This window comes from Moschus berezovskii, chromosome 11, assembly GCF_049115385.1.
Source record: "Moschus berezovskii isolate FMDL1 chromosome 11, NW_MosBer_1.0, whole genome shotgun sequence".
NCBI lineage: Eukaryota > Metazoa > Chordata > Mammalia > Artiodactyla > Moschidae > Moschus > Moschus berezovskii.
Genome location: NC_142470.1, coordinates 79,277,156 through 79,296,815, shown reverse-complemented (window position 1 = coordinate 79,296,815; position 19,660 = coordinate 79,277,156). Strand labels below are relative to the sequence as shown.

General features: G+C 41.4%; 1 pseudogene; it reads left to right on the top strand.

Annotated features, from left to right (window-relative positions):
* The first annotated feature begins 5,879 nt into the window (after positions 1 to 5,879).
* Positions 5,880 to 8,492, top strand: LOC129539291 (E3 ubiquitin-protein ligase RNF19A pseudogene; annotated as a pseudogene).
* Positions 8,493 to 19,660: the final 11,168 nt, after the last annotated feature.

The following is a 19,660-nucleotide window of genomic DNA, read 5'->3' as shown; positions in this document are numbered from 1 at the left end:
CTTTTGCCAAGTTAAGAAGCCTAATCAGGACTAGAGCCAGCATGAAAATCCACTGAACCTCCACCTAGAAGGGGGCCAAGAAGAGCAGTGAAGTTTCCCACAGGAATTAGTTCTACATCTACTCCAACCTGTGGCAAAGTCCCAAGAGGTGTACATCATAGAAATCAGCCACTGGCATGTTAGCCTAGAAAATGTTCAAAGCAGCCATTACCTACTGTCCGTTAAGTCCACAAAACATTTAATAAAATGCCCAGGGTGCTTAGAACCTTAATACCAGTTCACAGCTTAAAAAAAAAAAAACCACTGCATTGACCCAACCAAAATGAGTTACATACTGTTATCTTTACAGGTCATGAAATGAGAGTGGTAGCGTGAGAAAGAGGGAGAAGAGTATACCAATGTTAAAAGAGAAAGAGAAGGTTCGGATCACTGTGAATTATTGTCTCTGAAAACAGATACTTGTCCCCACAAAGTCTTCTGATGACATGAAAAGAAAGTTCTAAGCAATTCCAATTTGTTTTCCCCCCTCCTGCCCACTGTCCACAGCTCACTCAGCTCACCCAGTAAACCCTGAGGGTCTGTTTCACTTTTTTTTTCCCACACAAGCATCACACTGACAGTCTGGCCTTTCCAAACCACCACTGGAAACTTCAACTGAATTGATCATATATCAGGCCAGTCTTGATGCCAGGAAACTGTGACATTGTCCCCGCCAGGAACGACAACCCTCATCTGCCAAGCTGGACTCAATGCCTGGGCAAGTGAAAGGACAAAATTTTCACTTCACTCCATCTGGAGCAACAAATTCAGGACACAATTGAAACTAGCCTTAAGCTTCTTAAGAGGGAAGGATTAGTTTATACACTTATCTGACTCCCCATGATACCTAGCATTGTGTATACAGTGGGAGCTCAATAATTGCTCTCATTTGATGAATACTTAATTTATTCCAGGTGCTGTGCTTGAAGTTTTACATAATTTATTTCAAGCAAACACTTTGTCATTCATTTTAACAATTCTCCTAGAAAGATATCACTGTCCCCATTTTAAAGACGGGGAAACAGAGGCTTTGACAAATCCACTGACTCATCCAAGAGAGTACAGTTAATAAGTAGCACAGTGGACTTTGATCCCAAGACTGCCCAAATCTAAAGCCTAAGATCTTTCCACTCCACCATGAAGCCTCCCTAAAACCTTATCATGAAAGCTACAAGCTTCTCCAGTGACTGCTAAGCCCACAGTGGAAGTCAGAGGTAGGCAAAACTTGGGTAAATATCACATAAACCTTCTAACAGTTACAAAATCCAGCAACGGGATAGGTCATGAGACAGTGAATGCTTCATCACAGAAACAATTTTCTTTCTGAGATAATATAGAGGGAATTGAAACTCTGCTTGAAAAGCTGGACTAGATGATCTCAATATATGGCGGGGGGCGGGGGAACAAAACAAAAACAAAGACTGAAAGTCTGATTCTGAGAAATGAGGTCAAAGTTAAATTCCAGGTCCTTTCATAAGTACCTTATAAATGAGACATTCTGTTTCAAGAGATAGAGATGAAAAAGACAATTCCCAGTATGGAAAAAAGGTTATAATTTGAGCTGGGTATCAGAATAAAAACTGAATTTCAGAAAAATGGGAGTGGAGGAAAGTTGAATATTATGCCTAGTTCCAAATGAAGAGAACAGAATGTTCAAACACAAGATGTGTTTAGGGAAATAGAGGGTACGTCAAGAAAGTAGTGGGAGAGGGGAGGGGCACAAAAAGGTAACATGAGGCCAGATAATAGAAAGCTTCAAATGACTAAGGAATGTGGATTTTAGTTGATGCACTTGAGAGCCATTGAAGCTTTTGAACAAGGGAGTGATTTATTCATGGCTGCAACTTAAATAGTTTAATCTGAATCCTCAACAAATATTAGCAAATAGAATCCAACAACATATAAAAAAAATCAGTATAACCCACAACATCAATAGGCTAAAAAAGAAAAATATATGATCATATTAATTGATTCATAAAAAGCTTTTGACAAAATCTAACATCCATTCGTGGTCAGAACCCTCAGCAAACTAGGAAAAGAAGGGAGCTTCACCTGCATGATAAAGAACATCTACAAATAACTACAGCTAACTTATTTAATGGTGAGAAGTGGGTGGTTTTTCCCCTAAGACCAGGAACAAGGCAAAGATGTCTACTCTCACCATTCTTCTTCACAAGCAAACTGGAAGTCCTAACTACTGCAAGACAAGAAAAGGAAATAAAATATATACTGATGAGAAAGGAAGGAATGAAACTCTTTGTTCATACATGGCATGAATACCTATGTAAACAGATTGATCTGGCAACCAGTATAGGAAGGATCCTAATTTGGTGGAATAATTTTGAATCAAGAAAGTAGAACTAATTTTTTTTTTTTTTAACTTGAGCAAAATGTTTATCAGAACATTCTTTACAAAGGCTAACAGCTAGGGGAGAAATAGCCAACCCTTAAGGGCTGAATCACACAGATGCTACTTCAAACAGTGGAGTAGGATACAGCCATTTAGAGTCGATGAAGTGAGACATTTTTCTCTGTCTCTATATTTTTTAATTTTTCTACAATTGAAATGCATTATTTTTTGCAAAACACGTAATATGTAAATAATAAAAATTAGGGTAAAATAAACTGAGGGGGGGTTCCAAAAATTAAATACCTGTAGAAGAAAAGATCTACTGTTTATATACAGTTCTGTGACAAAATTAGAATTTTAATGCATTTATTTTGTATCTTTTCACATAGATAACCTTCTTTTCACATAAATAAAGAAGGGCTCTTCATTTTTTTATTGTTTAATTTTTATTTCATATTGGAATATAATCGATTTACAATGTTGTATTAGTTCCAGGATTAAATAAAGTGATTCAGTGATACATATATCCATTTTTTTTCAGGCACTTTTCCCATATAGGTCATTACAGAATATTGAGTAGAGTTCCCTGTGCTACATAGCCGGCCCTCATTGATAATCTGTTTTATATATCAATTCATTTCAGTACACTTCAGTCGCTCAGTTGTGTCCGACTCTTTGCGACCCCATGAATCACAGCACGCCAGGCCTCCCTGTCCATCACCAACTCCCGGAGTTCACTCAAACTCATGTCCATCAAGTCGGTGATGCCATCCAGCCATCTCATCCTCTGTCATCCCCTTCTCCTCCCGCCCCCAATCCCTCCCAGCATCAGGGTCTTTTCCAATGAGTCAAATCTTCGCATGAGGTGGTCAAAGTATTGGAGTTTCAGCTTTAGCATCAGTCCTTCCAATGAACACCCAGGACTGATCTCCTTTAGGATGGATTGGTTGGATCTCCTTGCAGTCCAAGGGACTCTCAAGAGTCTTCTTCAACACCACAGTTCAAAAGCATCAATTCTTCGGGGATTAGCTTTCTTCACAGTCCAACTCTCACATCCATACATGACCACGGGAAAAACCATAGTCTTGACTAGACAGACCTTGGTTGGCAAAGTAATGTCTCTGATTTTTAATATGCTGTCTAGGTTGGTCATAACTTTCCTTCCAAGGAGTAAGCGTCTTTTAATTTCATGGCTGCAATCAGCATCCACAGTGATTTTGGAGCCCCAAAACATAAAGTCTGACACTGTTTCCCCATCTATTTCTCATGAAATGATGGGACCAGATGCCATGATCTTTGTTTTCTGAATGTTAAGCTTCAAGCCAACTTTTTCACTCTCCTCTTTCACTTTCATCAAGAGGCTTTTTAGTTCCTCTTCACTTTCTGCCATAAGGATGGTGTCATCTGCATATCTGAGGTTATTGAAATTTCTCCCGGCAATCTTGATTCCAGCTTGTGCTTCTTCCAGCCCAGCGTTCCTCATGATGTACTCTGCATATAGTTAAATAAGCAGGGTGACAATATACAGCCTTGACGTACTCCTTTTCCCATTTGGAACCAGTCTGTTGTTCCATGTCCAGTTCTGACTGTTGCTTCCTGACTTGCATACAGGTTTCTCAAGAGGCAGGTCAGGTGGTCTGGTATTCCCATCTCCTTCAGAATTTTCCACAGTTTATTGTGATCTACACAGTCAAAGATTTTGGCATAGTCAATAAAGCAGAGATAGATGTTTTTCTGGAACTCTCTTGATTTTTTGATGATCCAGCGGATGTTCACAATTTGATCTCTGGTTCCTTTGCCTTTTCTAAAACCAGCTGGAACATCTGGAAGTTCACGGTTCATGTATTCCTGAAGCCTGGCTTGGAGAATTTTGAGCATTACTTTACTAGTGTGAGATGAGTGCAATTGTGCGGTAGTTTGAGCATTCTTTGGCATTGCCTTTCTTTGGGATTGGAATGAAGACTGACCTTTTCCAGTCCTGCGGCCACTGCTGAGTTTTCCAAATTTGCTGGCATATTAAGTGTAACACTTTCACAGCATCATCTTTCAGGATTTGAAAGAGCTCAACTGGAATTCCATCACCTCCACTAGCTTTGTTCGGATGCTTTCTAAGGCCCACTTGACTTCACACTCCAGGATGTCTGGCTCTAGGTCAGTGATCACACCATCGTGATTATCTTGGTCGTTAAGATCTTTTTTATACAGTTCTTTTGTGTATTCCTGCCACCTCTTCTTAACATCTTCTGCTTCTGTTAGGTTCATACCATTTCTGTCCTTTATCAAGCCCATTTTTGCATGAAATGTTCCCTTGGTATCTCTAATTTTCTTGAAGAGATCTCTAGTCTTTCCCATTCTGTTATTTTCTTCTATTTCTTTGCATTGATCGCTGAGGAAGCCTTTCTTATCTCTCCTTGCTATTCTTTGAAACTCTAAATTCAGATGCTTATATCTTTCCTTTTCTCCTTTGCTTTTTGCTTCTCTTCTTTTCACAGCTATTTGTCAGGCCTCCTCAGTCAGCCATTTTGCTTTTTTGCATTTCTTTTCCATGGGGATGGTCTTGGTCCCTGTCTCCTGTACAATGTCACGAACCTCTGTCCATAGTTCATCAGGCACTCTGTCTATCAGATCTAGACCCTTAAATCTATTCCTCACTTCCACTGTATAATAATAAGGGATTTGATTTAGGTCATACCTGAATGGTCTAGTGGTTTTCCCTACTTTCTTCAATTTCAGTCTGAATTTGGCAATAAGGAGTTCATGATCTGAGCCACAGTCAGCTCCTGGTCTTGTTTTTGCTGACTGTATAGAGCTTCTCCATCTTTATACATAGTAGTATGTATATGTTAATCCAAAACTCCTAATTCTGCCCCCTCACCTTTCCCCTTTGAAAACCATAAATTTGTTTTTGAAATCTCTGAGCCTGTTTGTTTTGTAAATAAGTTCATTTTATCATTTTTTATATTCAGTTCAGTCGCTCAGTCCTGTCCGACTCTCCGCGACCCCATGAATCACAGCACGCCAGGCTAGTTTCTTAAGCTCATGCTGGAGTAGAGACTTGCCAGAGGCCACATTGAAAACAAGCAACCACCACCAAATTCCCAATTTAAATATCAAACTTGAACTGCATTGATATTGATGCTAAGGCACTTAGAAAATTCACTGGATGCCACATATCAAGTCATCTGTCTGTTCAGGCCAGCTCAGTAGCACTGTCCCTCTCCTCTTTCACCCTGGAGATAAACTTCTTGTTCTTCGGGGCGGAGACAGCGGGGGCTGGGGGAAGCGGGGCCGGGGCCGAGAATGGCAGTTGCGGCGCTGATTCCCGGGAGCCGCCGTCAAGACAGAACTGCGGAGGAGGAGTTCGGGAAAGCGGCCGTCGGGACCCCTCCTCTGCGTTCCCCCCGCGCCAGCAGAGAGGCGCCTGGGCGGCTCTGAGGAACCCTCCTCCGTGTTCCCTCTGGCCAGCGCCGCCGCCGCCGGGAGATGGGCCTGCTCGCCCGCAGCCCTGCGCCCTGCCGAGGAGTTGAAGAACATCCGTGATAAGTCTTCTACAAATTGAACTCTTTCAAGAATTCTCTGAAGGAACCAAGTAGGATTTTCGAGCATCATGACTTAATCTGAATGCAAGAACAAGAAATAGATTTTATCTTTAAATATAATGAAGGGCTGTGTGTAAACACAGACCCTGACTCAATTCTAATGAGCATTTTAGACATGAGTTTACATCGGCAGATGGGTTCAGATCGAGATCTTCAGTCTTCTGCTTCATCTGTGAGCTTGCCTTCAGTCAAAAAGGCACCCAAAAAAAGAAGAATTTCAATAGGCTCTCTGTTTCGGAGGAAAAAGGATAACAAACGTAAATCAAGGGAGCTGAATGGCAGGGTGGATGGAATTGCAAGTATTGAGAGTATACATTATGAAATGGGTACTGATAAGAACTCCATTTTCTCTACAAATACCTCCTCTGACAATGGGCTAACTTCCATCAGCAAACAAGTTGGAGACTTTATAGAGTGCCCCTTGTGCCTTTTTAGGCATTCTAAAGACAGATTTCCTGAGATAATGACTTGTCATCATAGATCTTGTGTGGATTGCTTGTGACAATATCTAAGGATAGAAATTTCTGAAAGTAGAGTTAATATCAGTTGCCCAGAATGTACTGAACGGTTTAATCCCCATGATATCCACTTGATATTAAGTGATGATGTCTTGATGGAAAAATATGAAGAATTTATGCTTAGACGGTGGCTCGTTGCAGATCCTGATTGTACGTGGTGTCCAGCTCCAGACTGTGGGTATGCTGTGATAGCATTTGGATGTGCTAGCTGTCCAAAATTAACTTGTGGGTGAGAAGGCTGTGGAACAGAGTTTTGCTACCACTGTAAGCAGATTTGGCACCCCAATCAGACCTGTGATGCTGCTCGACAGGAGAGGGCTCAGAGTTTATGTCTGAGAACTATACGTTCTTCATCCATTAGTTATAGTCAAGAGTCTGGAGCAGCAGCTGATGATATAAAACCATGTCCACGATGTGCTGCTTATATAATAAAGATGAATGATGGGAGCTGTAATCACATAACATGTGCCGTCTGTGGTTGTGAGTTTTGTTGGTTGTGTATGAAAGAAATCTCAGATTTACATTATCTAAGTCCATCAGGATGTACTTTCTGGGGGAAGAAACCCTGGAGCCAAAAGAAGAAAATATTGTGGCAGCTGGGCACACTTGTTGGTGCTCCCGTAGGAATTGCCTTAATAGCTGGCATTGCTATCCCTGCCATGATCATTGGTATTCCTGTGTATGTGGGCCGGAAGATTCACAATCGATATGAAGGCAAGGATGTTTCAAAGCACAAGCGGAATTTGGCCATAGCAGGTGGTGTAACATTTGTCCGTAATCGTGTCTCCCGTTGTAGCTGCAGTAACTGTAGGTATTGGTGTTCCTGTTATGTTAGCTTATGTCTATGGTGTTGTTCCAATTTCTCTTTGTCAAAGTGGAGGTTGTGGAGTCTCAGCAGGCAATGGAAAAGGAGTCAGAATTGAGTTTGATGATGAAAATGATATAAATGTTGGTGGAACAAATACAGCTGTAGACACAACTTCAGTAGCAGAAGCAAGACACAACCCCAGCATAGGGGAGGGAAGTGTTGGTGGTTTGACTGGCAGTTTGAGTGCAAGCAGGAGCCACATGGATTGAATAGGAGCCATCCGGGACAACCTGAGTGAGACGGCCAGCACCATGGCACTCGCTGGAGCCAGTATCACAGGGAGTCTGTCAGGAAGTGCCATGGTAAACTGTTTCAACAGGTTGGAAGTACAAGCAGATGTACAGAAAGAACGGTACAGTCTCAGTGGAGAGTCTGGCACAGTCAGCTTGGGGACAGTTAGTGATAATGCCAGCACCAAGGCAATGGCAGGATCCATTCTGAATTCCTATATCCCACTGGACAAAGAAGGTAACAGTATGGAGGTTCAAGTAGATATTGAATCAAAGCCATCCAAGTTCAGGCACAACAGTGGAAGCAGTAGTGTGGAGGATGGCAGTGCCACCCGAAGCCATCCTGGGGGTTCGTCCGGTGGCTTGCCCGAAGGTAAATCCAGCGCCACCAAGTGGTCCAAAGAAGCAACGGCAGGAAAGAAATCAAAAAGTGGTAAATTGAGGAAAAAGAGTAACATGAAGATAAATGAGACCCGAGAGGACATGGATGCACAGTTGTTAGAACAACAAAGCACGAACTCGAGTGAATTTGAGGCTCCATCCCTCAGTGACAGTATGCCGTCCGTAGCAGATTCCCACTCTAGTCATTTTTCTGGATTTAGTTGTTCTGACCTAGAAAGCATGAAAACTTCTTGTAGTCATGGTTCCACTGATTATCACGCCCGCTTTGCTACTGTTAACATTCTTCCTGAGGTAGAAAATGACCGACTGGAAAATTCCCCCCATCAGTGTAGCATTTCTGTGCTTATGTTGATTTATATTTTGGCAGTGCACTAAAAGAAACAAATAACAACCACACACACCAGACAATGGAATTAAAAGTTGCAATTCAGACTGATATATAGACCTATAAATGCTGCAAAGTAATTACCACTTGAAAACCCTTGTTTGTATCTGGTTGAACTACAGATGACTGTTTTAAATTTCAAGGTGCCACCAAAGGCCGGGTTACATAATCATAATGCAGATACGTTTTCTATGTTCAGCAAAGCATTGTGTTTCATGTGGATCTTAATTACCAAACTATGAAATGAAAGCTTTAAAAGTGCATTATCGTAAGGACAATAATTCTTAAGAGAATTATGTTTTGTGTGTTTGCCACAAATCAGTGCTTGAAGCACATACTTGTATGTTTAGATAGAAATTTGGCTTAATTTATAATCAATATAAAGTACTAATGCAGTTCTACAGCATTCTTATGAAGAGAACTTGAGGCTTAGGGATAAGTGGTTAGTGACATTTTATTGAAACCACTAAGGGATACTGTTCAAAGAACCTTGCAGGCTATTCTCAGTATATGATATTCTTTGTAACATTTCTGTTCATAACTGGGCATAAATTTCATTTCTTCTTCATATGCAATGTGGATATATACAGCTTAAGGCAGCCCATTTGCTACCATGTGGATACTTAGACACCTTGAGCAAGATTATGGCAGTTTTGCACAACTTTGAAATAGAAATACGTGGTACTCTATTTAGCTTGTATATTGTTGCCATCTCAGAAGACAAGTGTAAAAGTAGGTAATTAAGTATACTGACAGCACCAAATAAGATATACAAAGCTGCAAAGTAAAATTCCATTAGTTTATAAGTATTACAAAAAGTCACCTTTCCCAAAGGGGAACTTTGCACCCCATTGATCCTTGGTGCCTTGGGAATAGACTGGATTTTAAGGGCCTACATGTTTGAGAGTTTGGCTGTATTGTTTTCCATAATGTCCTCCTTAGTCACCTTGGATTATGTAGAAAAATACAGGATAGAGAAACATCAATATAATTATAGTAACAATGCTGAAAAAGTATTAGCCTTCCAAAGACACACTCAGGCTTTAGTGAATAACTTTACATAATAACCTCAGTTTTTAGCACATATCTTCTCCAATCATGAAATCAAAGCATGGCACAGAGTTTGTACCAAGTACTAAGGAGGGGTCCGTGTATGGCTGGCTTTATTTTCCTTTGCTTTTGTTTATGGAACATGTTCAACTGACATAAACAAAAGTTGGCCAAAATATTGCCTATGCTGTTAACTTCCAGTATAATTCACTTAAATAAAACAGGCTCACTTCAGTGATTAGCAGTTAAAATATTCCATCCTATATGTTTCTATTAAGTATTACCATTATGGGGCTACTAAGCATTTTCTTTTGATAAAAGGAAAAATGCCATGGGCTGCAGTCTTCTTTCATCACTTTTCTCACCAGGCCCATTAATATGCTTATAACACTAGTGCCAGTTATTTTATTTGATAATGCTTATTATGGTATTTGTATATTTGTCTGCATTCCAATTTTGTTCAATAGTGAGTGTGTAAACTGCATACATGAAAAAAATGTAAATACTAATGTAAAAAAAAACAAAAACTTCTTGTTCTGGAGGGTAAGGCATGATACAATAGCTGTATAGGATACTAATAAGCTGCTTTATAAGAGTGTTAAAATCTATCTCATCTTTTTCTCCATCTTCTTCCAGGCTCAACCCAACCAATTAGAATAACATTAGAAACAAAAATGGCCACAATACAATCCAGAATTTCCACATTTCTGTGATGGCTTCCAAGTGACTATGTCTTTCTGTAACTATCAAACTGGGCAGAAAACTTGAGAACAATTAAATCAATGAGAATGTCATTGACAATGTGTACAATTCAATACAGTATAAAAGGAAATTTAAGTATAAAGCAGTGAAAGATAAAAAGCAGGAGATTCAGAATCAGATGGGCATAGACTTTTGAGTCTTGCACTGTTACCACTAGCCTTGTAACAAGCAAGTTTCTTTTTTAAAAAACTTTTTACTTTATATTGGCATATAGCCAATTACCAATGTTGTGATAGTTCCGGGTAGACAGCAAAGGTACTCAGCCACACATACACATAAACCCATTCTCCCCCAAACTCCCCTCCCATCCAGGCTGCCACATAACACTGAACAGAGTTCCCTGTGCCGTACAGTACAACCTTGTTGGTTAAAGTTTCTTAATCTGTCTGAGCCCTCAGTTTTCTCCCTTTTGCAATGAGAATGATAATACCAACCTAACGTTATAAGAATGAAATGTGAAAATACACATAAATTTGATTGACAGCAAATGGCTAACCAAATGTTTAAATACATAGCTAAATCAGTTGTTTATCCAACTGGTAAAGCAGAGCCTATCCACTGAGACCATTGTGTACAAAGCAGATGATGGGAATAGGCAGTTCTAAAAGCAGTGGGCTAGGATGGACAACTAAGGCATCCTGAAGGATGTGTGATTCCGGTTGAATCCTAATGGAGTCAGAGAAGAATTCAGATAGGTAGGGAGAGCTGCTGGCATAACAGGAGCTCAAAAATAATTATTGAGTGAGTGGATGAATGGAAAGCATAGAGAAACAAAAGAATGAGTTGGAATGTCCATGACACATTCTAGAGACAGTGAGAGGCCTGAGGTTAAAAATTAAAGAAGGCCTTTGACTCTGCAGAACTTTTGTTTCAATGAGTTTTCTCTACAGGTGCCCACAAGAACACTACGGAGTTTTCTGGAGATGGGCATTGCTGTTCCTCTCACCCTAGAGAGGTCACATGTCCATGAAAGCACACTGGGGCTGGTCTGACCCCTAGGGCCTGGGCTGTCCCTCTGACCTACCTGTGACCTGTATATTTGGGTGAACACACTTCCTGTAGCCCCAGTGGGGCAAGACAGCTCTTGTACCTGCTGACATATTTAGACACATACATTATCTCAACGGCCACTGCTCTCTCTTGATAACCACCACACCACCTAGATTGCTAAAGTCAGCTTCCTTCATAAACCACAGCACAAAATATTCTCATGGGAAAAAAAAAAAGTGCCAAGGCATCTTCTGACTCGGGTGTTTGAGTTTTCAAAATGAAGCTTTCAGGTAAGAGTAATGGTCAGAGGGACAGAGGTTTCGTGGCCTGAGGGGGGAAGTACAGAGGTTGAGTCTGAAAACATCAGAGGAGAGACAGAGAGGCAGCAGAAATTAATAGAAAGAACCCTAGAGATTTGGTCTCTAGGTTAGGGCCTGTTGTTAAATCGCTCTGTGATCTTGGGCAAGTCACTTAAGCTCTCTGGGCATTCATTTTGTCATATGACAACCAGGTGTGTGATGGAAGTAAACTCCAAGAATCTTGCAACTTTCACATTCTAGGACTGCAAATGAAAGAGGCCCTATTTTCTGTCAGGGCAGAGGTAGGTTAGGCCCAACTCTTCTCTGATGCTCCTTTATCCATTCTCCCCCTCACAGCACTTGATGACCTGGAAAAGTAACCAGCCCCATTATTTAGACAGCCAGTGAGTAACTAAAGTGAGGTGGAATCGTAGGTCTGTTTTTTTCTGTTTGTCTTTTATTACTGTCCCACAAAGAAAAAAAAGTCACTGTGGGGAGATTTCCCCTCCCCACTGAGGCTTTAAGTAGGATCGCTTATCAAGCCCTAGTCACCAAAACATCATTACGAGCCTCACACTTTTTTCTAGGTATTGATAGACTGACCTTTGCCAGTGGGGCACAGAACAGTATGGCAAGGGTCTGGGCACCTTGTCTAATGAACAAGCAGGAATAAGGGCACTTAAACTGAACAAGAGCAGACTCGAGAGAAGCACAGTGATGATCACAAGCAGCTGAAAGGTGGACAGACAGGGTAGGTTAGCTTGGTGTCACTCCACAGAGCAGAACCTGACAACCACCACAGGAAGCTCCGAGGGAGACAGATGACACCGCCACTGGAAGAAGGGCTCGCCCACAGTAAGATCATCCAAAGGCATCTCACAGGGGTAGTGACCTCCCTGACCCAGGAAATGTTCTTAACCCAAAGGCTCTTTGCCCATCTGCCAGGAGACCTCATACACTCAGCAGGGCAAGGGGTCGAGGCTGACATTCTGCAGTTCTACCTTAGAACTGACACCGAAGCTCCGCAAGTGCTGTTTGCCTTACTTTCTAGCTGTTTTTCTGTGTCTGTGTGTGTGTGTGTGTGTGTTTTAACTTGCCTGAGTTCAAACCACAGTCGAATCTTGTGCTTTGACTGTGCTCATTGCTTTTTCCATCGAGGGGGCAGGGACTTGCAGGCTTTTGCTTTAAAGTTTCCCCTAATTTTCATCTCTCCCAATCAGAAGTCTTTATGGGTGCAATTGAGTATAAAAGTTTTGATGCAAAGAGATGATCAGTTAAAGGTTTTGCAAAGTCAACTATTCTTTTACCAAGTAGAAAAATACCATTGTTAGTTTCTGTTTCTCTGATCAGGCTATTATAAAGAGGGGCCCACCCTTCTTGTGCTGTACAGAGAAGAATAAAACGCAGTCACTCCTAGTACATAGCAGCTGGGTGGACCTCACACAGGGCAGTGGCAGGGGTTCAGAACAAACTCTAGAGCATCCTGAAAGACAGGACAGCTGACTGCAACCATTCTTACGCTGGTTTCCAGTTTTTGTGCCCAATTATGGAGTCCATGGCTCAGATTTCCTTTCTTAAATTGTTTTCTAATTTGCACCGAAGACATTCCTTTTCAAGAAATCATTAAATTTGACATGGTCATACTGTGAAGAAAGCTGAGCGCCGAAGAATTGATGCTTTTGAACTGTGGTGTTGGAAAAGACTCTTGAGAGTCCCTTGGACTGCAAGGAGATCCAACCAGTCCATTCGAAAGGAGATCAATCCTGGGTGTTCATTGGAAGGACTGATGCTAAAGCTGAAACTCCAATACTTTGGCCACCTCATGCGACGAGTTGACTTACTAGAAAAGACTCTGATGCTAAGAAGGATTGGGGACGGGAGGAGAAGGGGACAACAGAGAATGAGATGGCTGGATGGCATCACCAACTGGATGGACATGAGTTTGAGTGAACTCTGGGAATTGGTGATGGACAGGGAGGCCTGGTGTGCTGTGATTCATGGGGTCACAAAGAGTCGGACACGACTGAGCGACTGAACTGAACTGATACTGTGTATAAACAGTAAAAACCCAGCTCTCCAACCCAAGGGCACTATTAATATCTTGTTAAAGTTTGAACTGTTCATGCATTGCAATGTTATGCAGCCTGAAAAAAGAATTATTTGAAATCCATGAAGAAATGTGTGCTGGAAAGTCAGACTCTCTGGACCCCATCCCTGCCTTCTGGTACCCTCAATTCTTACAAAAGAGCATACAATCAAGGAATTCAAAATAGGACCCTCTCCCCACACTGTTCCTGAGTTATCACCTAACATTCCCCACAATCTGAAAGTTGAAGATATCTCTCCCACCTTTGAGGAAAGCTGATGCTGGGAAGGATTGGGGGTGGGAGGAGAAGGGGACGACAGAGAATGAGATGGCTGGATGGCATCACCGACTCAATGGACATGAGTTTGAGTGAACTCTGGGAGTTGGTGATGGACAGGGAGGCCTGGTGTGCTGTGATTCGTGGGGTTGCAAATAGTCGGACATAACTGAGCGACTGAACTGAACTGAAAGAACTTTTACTGATAACCTCAACATTGCAGACCAGAGCCAATGCACTCCCCTCTCCCAACTCCCTGGAGAAAACAGTGCCTAGAAATACATGTGCAGGGGCCCTGGACCGCTCACATCCCTCCACTGGGCCTGATGCCCACCCCCCATACAGTGATCCTAAGGGGTCTTCCCAGAGGGAGCCACATAGGCGTTTCTGTCCCTTAAATCCTAAACCCCTAGACACTAACTTTTATTCACTTGATCAATCACGTCAACTTCATTGGAGTTGTTGAACATTTCATAACAGGGGGAAAGTCATCGTATGGTGGCCAAATGGACCATGGAGCCCAGTGTTTGCCCTCTGGTATCCATGCCACCTCCACTTGGCTTAGGATCCATCCTTTCCCAAACTCCAGCCGACGCTGGCCCTGCCTCTGTGAGTCATACTCTGTCAATCTTGTCTCTCTTTGATCCTCCTCTCATTTGTCCCATTTCCTTCACTGGACAGAAAGCTCCCGCTGGCAGGGCCTGGAACCCAGGCCCAGGGAATCCAGCACAGGCTGGGGACCCATAGCGTGTGCTCCCCAGGGGCTAGTGGAATTAAACTCCAAGCAGAGGCATTCCCAAACAGCCTAAGTTGCCCTCAATAATCCAACAGGAATGCCATTCGTAAGCTTATCTGTAACACACAAATCAAGTAATTTGTCATACAAATCCTTCAAGGTATTAGCTTCTGGAATGTGGCTGGCAGCCATAGCCCCCTTTGCCAGAATCATCTATGACTATCTGAAACACAGAATAAATCCTCTAACCGCAGAGGAATGTTAAAAGTTTAAGTAACAGAGAATATTCTGCAGCACGTGTATCAGAAAGCACCAAGGTCTCGCAGGCCCCTCCTCTCTCCCCAGCTCCTGCATTCATGACCCCAGAGGCTCAGCCTCCTGAAGCCCACTCTGTGCACCCAGCTCACTCCAGTGTCTCCAGTCCTGTTGAGTCTCCCTCAGTCCCCTTCCTCCAATGGTCCTGTTTGTGATTTGCTTTTTTTTTTTTTCTGTTTATACATTTCTCAGGCAATAGGGGTGATCCTTTTCCCAGTCACCTAGCTTCCAGCCAGTGACCCTCTAGAGAGGAGGGCACTATGCTTAGTCTGCACTAATTAAAGTGGGACAGTCTAAGATGTCCTAAATTCAAGTTGTACAGGACTCCAGGGAAAGCACCCCATCTTAAACTGGAGCCTCAGCCTCAGCTCTGAAAGCCCTTTCTTGGGGCAGGAGCAAAGCCCCAGGAAACATGGGAGCTCCCAGTCACCCAGCTGACTCAGTGTGCTAACTCTGCCCCTCCCACATGTCTTGCAGGAGCCCTTACAACAGGAGCACTTGTGACTTCCCACAGCTGAGAGCCTGTGACAGCACTCTCAATCCCTGAAAACACTCAGAAGCTTGGAGTTCTAAACAGGAAGGGAACTCCAGTGGTTTCAAGTTTTATATATCCATACACTCAGTCCTTAGGGAGGACAGACCTTTCCCCTCAAGCACTTGGCATTCATGTAAAGGAAGCTTCCTTTTCATAAAACTTTTAAAATATTTTAATTATAGAAAACATGTGCAGAATTTCTCATGGGCACACACACAGGTACATGAACACAAAAGTATGCGTGCTTGCTTTAAAAACAGGAAAGAAAGCCAGCCTAGTGAAAAACAGTGTGTGGTTAAAAACATAATTCTAATATAGTTAAAGCACATTTAAATTCAGTTTATTTAATACTTGAATTATTCATCTGAGTCAAAAGAAGATACTTTGTATCTTTCAAAGAATTTTTTCCATTTCATCTAAATTGTCAATTTACTGACAAAGTTGTTTATAATATTTCCTTATTTCTCTTCAAAGTGACATCACCTCTCCTTCCCAATATTGGAATCATCTGTGCTGTTTTTCCTGATAAGCCTGACAAGGGGTTTATTATTTCTCTTGATCTTCTCACAGAACCAGCTCTTGATATTTTACATTTATGGAGTCTATTTACTTTTTCACTGATTTCCTCCTTGGTCTCTAGAATTCCCCTTTTCTGCTAACATTTTGGGTTTTATTTGCCCTTCTTATTCTGCTTTCTTAATGTGAAAGTCCTCTGTGCTATCACTGTCATACGTTTTAATTCTACAAGTTATAAAACACATTATTATTTTTGCTTTAAAATTCTACTATCTTTTAAAGATATTTAAATAAGAAAAAAGCCTATACATTTACCCACATAGTTACTACAATCTCTGGAGCTCTTTATTTCTTAACATTGATCCAGGATGACGTCTGATATAATCTTCCTTCTCCTTGAAGAACTTCCTTTAACATTTCTTGTTGTGCGGGTCTGCTGGTAATGAATTTTTTTAGGCTTTTTTAGGTCTGATAAAATCTTTATTTCACAGTGAAGGATATATCACCGGTGAAGAATTCTATGTCAGTATTTCTTTTTCATTTCAGTGCTTTAAAGCTCTTGCTCCACTGTCGTCTTGCTTACATTGTTTCCAATGAGAGTCCGGTTATCACTCTTACCTTTGTCCCTTTGTCCTTTTCCCCTGGTTGCTCAGTTGGTTTTCTCTTTGCTGTGGGTAGTAAGCAGCTTGATTTTCATGCACATTGATTTGGTGTTCATGGTTTCTGCACTATACGAAGTGCATGTATAACTGACTCTTGAAGTGGTCCCACACTTCACTGATTCTGTCCTTTCTTTTCTCCTTTCCAGTCTTTTTGCCCTGTTTCATTTTGAATAGTTTCCATTATCGTCTCAAGTTCATTCATTTTTTTTCTTCTACAATTTATAACCTGCCATTAATTCCATCTAGGGTACTTTCACCTTAGACATCACAGCTTTCACCTCTAGTAGTTCAATCCAAGTCTTTTTTGATGTATTTTCTATGTGTCCACTTAATATGTTCTACCTTTTATGTAGCTTTTTAACATACTGGATATTGTTACAGTAAGTGTTTTAACTTTTGTTCACAAGGTCTATCATCCATATCATTTTTTTGTCAGTCTCAATTGATTGATCTTACCAATTACATGCTGTATTTGTTTCTTTTGCACACCTAGAAAATTTTGATTGGATGCCAGGCATTGTGAATGCTATCTTGCGGGGTACTGAATATTTTGTATTCTTACAAAAATTTTCAAGCTTTGTTCTAAGATGGAGTTACTTGGAAACATTGATTCATTCAGGCCTTTTCTTTATGAACCAGAACTGCATTTTGTCTAGGGTTCATTTTCCCCATTATCAAGGGAAAACCCTTCTCAGTTACTCTAACCTATACCCTGTAAGTTACGGGGTTTCTCCTTGGCCACTGGGACTAAGCACTATGCTCAACTACATGTGATGTCTGGTGACTGTCTGATCCTCTAAACCTTTAGGTGGTTCTTTCCCAGGCCTCAGGGAGCTTCTCACATGCATGCATTGATCAATACTTAACAGCATATTCGAGGGGGACCCTCTATACATCTCTGGAACTGTGTGCAGTTGTCTTCTGGTTACTGTTCTGAAAAGTCTAGCCATCTTGGCCTCCCTAGACTTCAGTTCTATCTCCTTAACTCAGGACTGACAGTTTCCAGGTTCCCCTTCCCTAATCCACAGCCTGAAATTTCTCCCAGGCGGTAAGCTGGGGAAATTATAGGACTTACTCATTTATCAGTCCTTCAAGGATCACTGTTCTTTCCTGACTGATATCCAAAGTCTTGAAAGGTATAGTTTTGTGTATTTTGTCTGGGTTTTTGTTTGTTTTGTTTTAAGGAATTTTACGCAGGAGGATCAATCTAGTTCCTGTTATTCCATATTGGGCAGAAGGGGCAGTCAGGACTGTGGGTCCTTTTACTCTCTGCTCTAGTGGAAGCCATGCCAGAGTGAAAAATACGGGGGATAAAAAGGAGGTTTATCGGCTCCTAAATCAGATGATAAAATTCAAAGAGGTTATAAAATTATTTTTCAAGGGCATAAAGAGCCAGGAGCAAAATTCATTCAAACATGTCAAGTAAGTCTAAAAATACCAACTTTAACAGAATGAGTGGCAGAGTTTGTTGTAACCTTGGCAAAGTAATAAACTGTCACAAAAACTAGGCAATGTGTAACTTGCTGCTAGATGTAGAGGAATGAGCTTACAGTGCCCAGTTGGGGGTCAGGGAACAGGACTGTGTTCCAGGATCAGGGGCAAGAATCAAGCCCTGTGGCCTGGTCAGGATTTTCTCTGATTGATAAGAAACTTGTGTCAGAAGCCCTGAATCACTCAAACTGAAATAATACAACAATACAAATAATGCTATTGGATAAATGCCTTTCTAACACTGTGTGTGCTTCGTCACTCAGTCATGTCCAACTCTTTGCGACCCCATGGACTGTAGCACACCAGGCCCCTCTGTCTGTGGGGATACTACGACAAGAATACTGGAGTGGGTTGCCATGCCCTCCTCCAAGGGATCTTCCCAACCCTAACACTAGATTAAAAATTAAATATAGGGACTTCCCTGGTGGTCCCGTGGTTAAGCCTCTGTGATTCCACTGCATGGGGCATGGGTTCAACCCCTAGCTGGGGAATTAGGATCCTGCAAGCTGTGCAGCACAGACAAAAAACAATTTTTTTTTAATAAATAAATGCATGGTTTTACTGAAATCCTAGTTCATTTCAAACTTATAATAATAGTACTCTTAGAAAGCAGTTAGGGTTTTCTGTGTAAAGGATCATGTCATCTGCAAACAGTGAGAGTTTTACCTCTTCTTTTCCGATTTGGATTCCTTTTATGTCTTTTTCTGCTCTGATTGCTGCGGCCAAAACTTCCAAAACTATGTTGAATAGTAGTGGTGAGAGTGGGCACCCTTGTCTTGTTCCTGACTTTAGGGGAAACGCTTTCAATTTTTTACCATTGAGGATAATGTTTGCTGTGGGTTTGTCATATATAGCTTTTATTATGTTGAGGAATGTTCCTTTTATTCCCACCTTCTGCAGGGTTTTGATCATAAATGGACGTTGAATTTTGTCAAAGGCTTTCTCTGCATCTATTGGTTTTTATTTTTCAATTTGTTAATGTGGTGTATTACATTGATTGATTTGCGGATATTGAAGAATCCTTGCATCCCTGGGATAAAGCCCATTTGGTCATGATGTATGATCTTTTTAATGTGTTGTTGGATTCTGATTGCTAGAATTTTGTTAAGGATTTTTGCATCTATGTCAATGTATGGCAAAACCAATACAATAATGTAAGGTAATTAGCCTCCAATTAAAATAAATTTTTAAAAAAAGCAGTTAATGTGTGTAACCCCCATTTAGGAATGGGAAACATACAAGAGGTTATCTTCCTAAGTCACACAAGTCAGAAAAGATCTAGAACAGTCTCTGAGTCCTAGAGGTTTCTGAGAGCTCCTCTGAACCTCCTGTGGAGGCCGGCTTTGCCAGGGACACAGAAGTCAAAGGCGGCCCTGGGGGCATTTACAATCTGTCTGGCAAGACAAAGGGTAAGAAATATGGAAAGCTTGTGGTCATCCCCTGACACTAATTTTGGAGGCAAAGGAATTCAAGTAGATGAAAGTTTGTCCCTTTCCAAAATAAACATGTCCTCTGCCTGGGCCCAGAAGATCTAACTGCAAGAGAATTAA